Here is a 9,515-nt window from a genome sequence, read left to right on the forward strand (position 1 = left end):
GTTAAGTGGGTATATATCTATATATATATATATATATATATATATATATATATATATATATATATACATATACGATATATATATATGTGTGTGAGGGGAGGGAGAGGGGAGGGGGGGTTTGTAGGTGTATTTGATATGACATACTATTAAAGAAGTGTCGCATTTTCTCAGCGCCGTTCAATAGAGAATGAAAATTTATAAAGAATAATATTTAATACTATTTTTCGATGCGATGAATAATTTCGTCACAATTTATTATTGTAATTAGTCAATCAGCGCGGAGATATATGATACAATCAGCGACAAATAATTATAAACATTCAAAGCATTTTCAAAATTTTAATAATAGAAAGCCATACTCTTCATTGTTGATTTTATTTTGTTTCAAAAACTATTAATTTTAAAAGGGGAGCAATTGTGGATTCTGACGGAGCAATTAAGGAGCAATCGTTTGAGCTATTAATTATTTAAAAATGAATTTCTAGCGCCAACTTATTTCCGATATAAGAGGCAAATCTCTCTCATATTTCATTTGTCTCATGATGAATTAGCTTGGACTCGCGCCATGGGCAACGTCTGTTGATAAAACCAAAGGAATTTAGCCTGGAATCGAACCAGGGGCAAAGTCTGTTGGTAAAGTCAACGGAGTTTACCCCAGACTCAAACCAGGGGTAAAATGAGTCGGTAAGCGGCAAAGTGTGTTGCACGGAAATGCCGGTCTCACCTTCATCCGGGCCTTTGGCTATCTATCTATTAATCTGTGGTTCGGTCTCCTGTTCTCTAATCTTCTTGAATACGGTCTTTAAGGCCGTATTACACTACAGGTTGCGGGCTCGGTTGCGATTAGGATTACAGTTGACAGTTGCGGATTGACCAATCAACCGGCAAGCTGCTTTGTTCGGATTGGTCAATCCGTTATCGTCAACCGTAACCGAGCCCGCAACCCTTAGTGTAATACAACCTTTAAGTGGAACGGACCCATAGCAATCAGTCAATCAGCAAGCGAGACGCTATTGTCGCCTCTCTGATTATATAGGACTCTATATATGAGAAGTAAACATCTGTGTGGCTAAAGCTTGCGACATACAATACGATTTCGCGTACTAGATTGCATGCGAGACATTTTGCTAGCAATTATAAGGGCTACGCAACTAGAAATATTATGTGCTGCGTGCTGCGTTATGTTGCTGTGCGTGCTAGCACGCTAGTTTTTGGTAATAGGTTCGGTGCTATATTTTATTATGGTTTTGTTGCCAGCTACAGATGATACTACGACAAGAATGCAAAAAATAAAAATAATAATAAATATAAAGACAAAAGTGATATATATATATATATATATATATATATATATATATATATATAAGTAATTATGTATTTTATTTATAATTATGGTGAATTAATTGAATATGTATATAATTAATTAAAAATGACAGATTTTCTAACCTAATATAATTTTAAAAATTTTATTAATTTTTTCATAATAAATATCTTGAATTGTATTTTGACTAGATAAGCAATCATTAGCTATTATCTAGAGGATTTTTGGAGTCTTGAAGAATTTTGTTGAAATCTGTAGAAACCTGATAAAGCCTGTTGTACACGGTACGATTTTTCGTATTGATTTTGTTAATTTATTCGTTGCGTGCTATTTAGCGAAGTATTCTACGTGTTCTAATTGTTACGTCCTGGCGACTCCACGATTCCTTTCTTCCGCGACGTTGCGGTAACGATCGTCAGTTGGTGATAAGAACGAACCGTTCAATAAACAAAGCATCTTGTGCCGTACGTTTCTTTTAAACACTGTCATTTATCAGTAACAATATCCACGAGTATCCGTGAGAAAGACGCAAGAAAATCGGTGATGGAAATCATGCTGGTCTCGAGATAAATAAAAAATAACAGCTACCCCTTGCAATAGAATTTCCGGCGGAAGAACAACGAGATAACAAGAACTTTTAACGAAATGTTTAATAAACTCAGTTGCATTAATACTGATAATAATTTTCTAACGGACAAGTAATAAACACAGCTGCATCAACGTTGACAAAAATAATTATAAGGAAGTAAGACCCTTTTCTAATCAGATCATGTGCGCGAGGTTCCCCCGGAAAGGTTAATGTTTAAAGAACTTTTGAACTAATATCGAACTCACCAACTGACGATCAGCACGGGTAAAAATACGAAAATAGGAGACACTCCCTGCCGAATGAGGACACTGGCACGATTCTAATTCGTTAAAATCTTGAAGAATCCCTACTTTTGCATAATTTCAATTCGTTAAAGTTTTGAAAGATCCCACTCTTAAAATTAGAAGACACCCTCAAAAAAGAAATTATATAAAAGAAAGAACTCGTAAAACAGCAGCGCATATAGATTCCAGCAGTCATAGATTCAGCTTCCATAGATACAACATTCATAGATTCAGCATTCATAGATTCAGAGATTCATAGATTCAGAGATTCATAGATTCAGTGCCGGGCAATTAGTCTCGTGTGCGCGCATTAAGAGAAAAAAACTCAAAGAGTGACCAGTTCAACATCAGTGTCCTCATCTTGGCGTCGTCTCTAGGGCAACCCGGCACCCACATCTTAGCGAAGGACGACAAGTTTACTCAACCTACCAATTAAGGGCCAGCAACGAAAGTAGGTCTCTAATAATTCAGTTTAATTATATTTTTTATTCCCGCAATAAATAACGTTGTCATCGCCCATAGTGAGAACCAGATCGGGAAAAACTTATAAATTCCAACCCGCTACCGCAAGGGTCCGTTCCGCGAGTCAGAAGACGCGAATTTCCGTAAATTTCAACCTTAGCCAACAGTAGTAGTAGTAATTACACACACTCACTCACATAAATTGTTTTATTTTCTTTTTCTAACAGATATTTTGTAATAACCAGTCAGAAATTCAATATTAATAATAGAATCTTGCCACATTATTCTGACTGATGTCCTCCGTACGATTGTAAGAACCGCGAACAACCAAACACACACACACACACACACACACACACACCCATGCGCATATTAAAATAAATTGTTCTCATCATTTGATATAATGTACACAAAAGTATTGTAGTTTAATTTATTATGAATAAATTTATATTCTAATTTAAATCCAATCTTTATTAACCCCTCTCATTCTCCAGTCAAAAGATAGCACCTGGTCCCATCCCGCGTAATAGAGATTAAATTCTTTTACCAAAAAGGGACCGTCGAACTTCTGAAAAACAGAGTAATAGCGACCCTAACGGTCGTTTACCTGATTTTTGGACTGTCAAGTTCATTCGACCCGATTCTAACGCTTCGAGACGTTTAACTTCGGGATCATGAAGATAGTGGTTGCGCCCTTCCACTGACTCATCCTTCCTCGAGTCTGGATGTAACATAATCATAAGAGTGTTACTAGTTTTGGCTTCACACGTGCAGATTATCTTACGTGTTATTGGGTTGAGTAAAAAGTCATTGCGTATTTTTGCAACAGATAGCATTAGTTCAATTTTGGTAGTACTAGAGTCATTCACACATATGTTTATCATATATCGTTTAACAGCTGAGGGTTTAAGCTTTATTCTAAAAAAAAATTGAGCAATTTGGTTGAGTTTTGGAGATTTTACAACAAGTTGAAGATGGAAGACCAAACTGTGCATTTTCGCCATATTTTACTGTTTTACTTCCGTAAAGGGAAGAACGCGCGTCAAGCTTGTGAAAAATTGCGTAAAGTTTACGGTGACAATGCTCTACAAGAACGTCAGTGCCAAAACTGGTTCAAGAAATTCCGCGCTGGTGATTTTGATCTCAAAGATGCTTCTCGGTCAAGAAGACCCACCGAGGTTGATGATGACAAAATAAAGGCATTGATCAAGTCAAACCCACGTTACACGACACGAGAGATGGCAGAAACATTGAAGATCAGTCAAAAAAGTGTTCATGTCCATCTAAAGAAGCTGGGATACGTAAGCAAGCTCGATATTTGGATTCCTCATGAACTCAAAGAAGTTCATTTGACGGCGCGTATAAACATCTGCGATATGCTCATGAAACGTGAAGAAAACGATCCTTTTTTGAAACGAATGATAACTGGTGATGAGAAGTGGATTGTTTACAACAATGTGGAACGCAAACGGTCTTGGTCCCGACGTGATGATTCGCCTCAAACGACTTCAAAAACAGAACTTCCACGCGACAACGATCCGCCACGTTTTTACGATACTTGCAAAGATAATCATAACGCTCTCTTTCGTCATGCTACGTGCGAGCGAGAGAGAACGCAAGAGGCACGAAACGGAGTATGTCCTTTTCATTGATCTCTATACATAACTAGATAAGGCATACAATACACAAGGATCCGCAGCTCAGAGTCTGTGACCAATAGAACACCGGAAGCCATTAAAGTTGTGGGCTATGTCTACATTTCTTGGCGGAAAATTTAAGTTTTTAAATATTATTTTTAATGTTATTAATATAATTAATTTTTAATCTTATTTTTATATTTTAATATTATAAATTAAAATATGCAACAAAATAAAATTAATATAATAATAATAATATCAAATATATATATTTATTAAGTAAAAAAAATTGTATTAAAGTTCTTAAATATTTTAACCAAATAAAATATACTTTGCAAATTAAATAAAAACACGCACAATAGAAAGACGCACACACATACACGAAATATAGAATATGTATTTGAACATACTTTAATTATTTAAATATGTATAAAAAAAGACTGTTTACAACATTGTGAAAAAGGATATTTAAGGAAAAAGAATAGTCAATTAAGTCAATTTAAAAATCGAATTTTTGTTTCTTTCTCTTTGTTTTTCTATATGATGCATGCAAAAACATTGGAAAAATATTACATTTTAAAATTCAAGGTATACTATACATCATATATATTATATAATGTACAAGTTTGAAAGATTTTATTTTATTTTATTTATTTTTCCTTTAAGTTGACAATTTTTTTTCTCAATCTAGAAATCCGTTGGTTGTTGATTTTCAATGCCTTAGCTCGCGAAATATAACGCTGCTTTAGTTTAAGATATTTCTGTCGTAGTGTTCTTGATGAATTTATATAGTTATGATCCTGTATAACTGTTAAAGCAGATAAACAATGGTGTATGGGCGACTTCCCTAATGCCCAAGCAGCCATAGAAGAAGAAGAAGATGTTAAAGCAGATTTTTGTGTTTTTAATGTATGGGCTATAGAAACTTCGTCGTTTTCACAATTTTCAGGATTCTGAGATGCAGACATAGAAAACAAATCTAAAATAAAAACAATATTAATGAATGTGAAATATATTAAAATTAAATTTAAAAAGTTTTAATAGAGCACATGAAACTAATTTAATACCTATGGAAACATTATTAACAATCATTTCATTTGAATCAACGGTATTTTCATTTAAATTGTGCAACTGACTATTTTCATTAATTAGCGTATTTTCATTGTTTGTCTGACTTGTAGAGGTTTCAGCTTCAGGCATAAAGACAAGATCTAAAATAACAATAAAAGAATCTAAAAAACAATATCAGAAAATATGTAAATAGCAGGGTTTAATTGAAAAAATATATAAATATATAATGTAAATATTTATTAATGAATATGAACAATATTAAATTAGAATCTGTACATACAATCTGTTCTTGTTACAAATTTGAAAATGATTATGTCAATACATAATTTAAATAATTTATATACATGTAAAAATAAAATAAAAAAAAAAACATTTAAGACAACAATATTTAACATAAATAATTTTTATCTTAAAATTGTAATTTTATAATTATATTTTAATAAAAAATAAGATTTTAAATTAAAAATTTTTTTATTATCATAAGAATTGCTGTGTCTAAAAAAGTGCTTTTAAAGAATATAGTAATCCAACATCTATAGGATATTTACCTATAAAGATGGTTGGTATTGCATTTCTTTTGAGTTGTAAAGTTTATTTATAATTATATTTTAATAAAAAATAATTATATTTTAATAAAAAATATATTTTAATAATATTTTATATGTTAATTATATTTTAATAAAAAATAAGATTTTAAATTTAAAATTTTTTTATTATCATAAGAATTGCTGTGTCTAAAAAAGTGCTTCTAAAGAATATAGTAATCCAATATCTATAGGATATAATACTTACCTATAAAGATGGTATTGCATTTCTTTTGAGTTGTAAAGTTTTTCTTTGGCTATGATGTAAAAAGCAATCTTGTTTAAAATCAGAACTAATAATACATCATCAGACGTGGGATATAAATTTTCCATGTGCATATTTGATATCCACATATTCAAAATGTTTGGATTATTCATAGGAAACCTAAAAATAAGAGGTTGATATCAATATAGTTGAATTTTTGGAGATTTTAATATTTTAAGTATATGTATATATGTTTTTAATATTTTAAATATATAATAAAGATAATAATTATTGCAATGTTATATATGCCTTTTTTTTTATTAAAATTTATTGCACTAAAATATAAAATCATATTAACGTAATATAAAAATGTAACATAGAAATTAATCTATATATTATTTAATAGGTGTGCATATATGTGTGTGTATGTGTGTAGTATCTATCCATGAAATAGTGTCCAATATATTATAAGCATTTCTAAAACTAAGAATAGAACAAATGAATTATACAACTTACTTGTGAAATGATCCAGCCTGGTTTGTATCTTTCTCAGTTTTACAAAATATGCATTGTACTTTAGTTTTTGAAAATAATTTTGGAACACTTCCTGGTTTTAAATATATGTTTTTATTTTTAATAGCAAAATCCTTCTCTTCAAAATGATCAGAACATAATCTTGAATGTTTTGATATTTTGATACTTTTTAAATTCATGTTTGATACCCATTTTTGAAATATATTTAAGTGTTTTACTGCATCTGGAATCTATAAACACAATTTATTACTAAAATTTTATTATATTACAATTACATATATACAGTGGCGTGCAAAAGTTTCCGGCCAGTGACATTTTGTACTCTAATTTATTTAAAAAAGGTCTAATGAAATTTTAACCATTATCAGGTGCGAGTATAACATATAGGAAACAAAATAATATAGTGAAAGAATATTGTTTATGTTCGTGAAAATATTTATTATTATAATTGTTATATTTACATGTGCAAAAGTTTCCGGCCACATTGTACTACGAGAAAAATTATTAGTCCACATATTCTATAATACACTTTAATTAGTTTAAATTATATTTTAGTGTCAATATTTTGTAGCCATATCCTTTGCAACGATAACAGCCGCACAACGATGTGGCATCGATTCAATTAGTCGATTAATGCAAGCAGGTGGAATTTTACCCCATTCTTCCTTCAACGATTTGAATAATGTGACTTTATTTGAATATGTATGCTTTCGAACTTGACGATCTAGCGTTTCCCACATGTGTTCAATTGGGTTCAAGTCCGATGATTGAGATGGCCAGTTTAAAACTCTCATATTTGAAGCAGAAAACCACTGTTTTAACAACTTTGATATGTGTTTGGGGTCATTATCCTGCTGAAATATCCAATCCTGCGGCATTGTTTCTTCAGCATATGTTAACAAATTTTTTTCTAAAATGTCCTTGTAAATAGCAGCGTTCATATTTCCGTTGATCTCGACTAATGGACTGACTCCTTGTGCAGAGAAAACTCCCCAAACCATCACACTTCCTCCACCGTGCTTTACAGTAGGAATTTGATACCGAACGTCATTTCTGGTACCAATAGAACGTCGTACATGTTGTCTACCATCGCTTCCAAAAAGATTAAATTTAGATTCGTCTGAGAAAGCTACTTTTTTCCAATCTTCGACTGTCCAATTTTGGTGATCTTTGGCAAACTGTAATCGGGCTTTCTTATTCTTTTTACTGATTAATAGTTTTTTAATACCTATACGGCCAAAAAGTCCCACATCATGTAGTCTTCGTGTCACAGTACTACAGCTAACATTGACAAGGTTTTCATCCTGTATCTCGCGTGCAATTTCGGCAGCAGTTTTCTTGACATCCGCAGTTGATTTGCGTTTAATGATACAATCTACTTTTTTAGATGTTTTTCGTGGCCTTCTACTACGCGGACGATCTTTTACACCATATCCAGCACGGTACTTAACAATAATATTATTCATGGTTGATTTACCTATCGATAATAGTGAAGAATAGTAATCAATCTCACGAGAAGACTTTCCTTCTTCTGAAAATTTAATTACTCTCTCACGAATTTGAATTTGCGTACGCTGAGCCATGTTTATGCTTTGACGACTTCCTATGAACTAAGTATAAACATTCAACACGATACTATTCATAAACAACTCTTTGAAGTCCTATTGCGGATCAAATATATTATGTGACCGGAAACTTTTGCACATGTAAATATAACAATTATAACTATAAATACTTTCACGAACATAAACAATATTCTTTCACTATATTATTTTGTTTCCTATATGTTATACTCGCAACTAATAATGATTAAAATTTCATTAGACCTTTTTAAAATAAATTAGAGTACAAAATGTCACTGGCCGGAAACTTTTGCACGCCACTGTATATTAATATATATTTCTTTTTAAAAAGAAAAGATTTTTTTAAGACAAAATTTATTATTTAAATAAAATAAATGGAGTAATACAATAGTTATATTAAACCATTCATACTTAATTTTACTTTTTAATTCTATTTTGATCTAATTCTGTTTTTCTTTGTCTTTTAATAATTATACTATTATTAACATTTAAGAATTTTTTACTACAAATAAAATAATCTGTCAAAATAATCTTAAGCATAACCTAATATAATTTACTATTTTACATACTTGTGAAAACTTCGTTTCTTTTCAATATTATTTTTTTTTTGTTTTTCCCACAATAAATACACTTTTGTACCATATCAAATATTTCTTTTTAATTTTAAATGAATCACACGAATACGATCTCATTGATTTCTATCTTTTTACGTACGACCATTAGGCGCCATATTGTAGACAAAGCCCACAACCTTCAATTGGTCACAGTCTTTTTGTCCTATGCCTTATCTAGTTATGTATAGAGGTCAGTGTTCTTTTTCTACATGCACATCGGCTTCCATTTCTCAACACTCGATCTAGATATACAAGAGGTCTGTTCTTTACAGCTGAACCGGCTGCACTAGTTCAGAGCTCATCCTTCTCCTTCCAATGGGGACAGAAAAAGATGAACTCTGAACCAGTGCAGCCAGTTCAGCTGCAAAGAACAGACCCTATGTCTATGGTGATACACGTTGTACAATAGGTCAGAGGATGTCTTCCTACGTGAACTTTGCGAGTGTCTAAAGGTGGCTTTTCACGCTGACGCTCATTTTTAAGCGGGGAGCACACACTTTTGCATAAGCGCATAATAATAAGCATAAGGAAATTGATTGGTCAATTTCGTTATGCATAAGGAAATGGACCAATCAAATTCTTTATGCTTGTAATCATGCGCTTATGCAAAAGCGTGTGCTCTCCGCTTTAA

Source organism: Polyergus mexicanus, unplaced genomic scaffold (assembly GCF_030449975.1).
Source record: "Polyergus mexicanus isolate NDT 795.1 unplaced genomic scaffold, iyPolMexi1.0 SCAF_3, whole genome shotgun sequence".
NCBI lineage: Eukaryota > Metazoa > Arthropoda > Insecta > Hymenoptera > Formicidae > Polyergus > Polyergus mexicanus.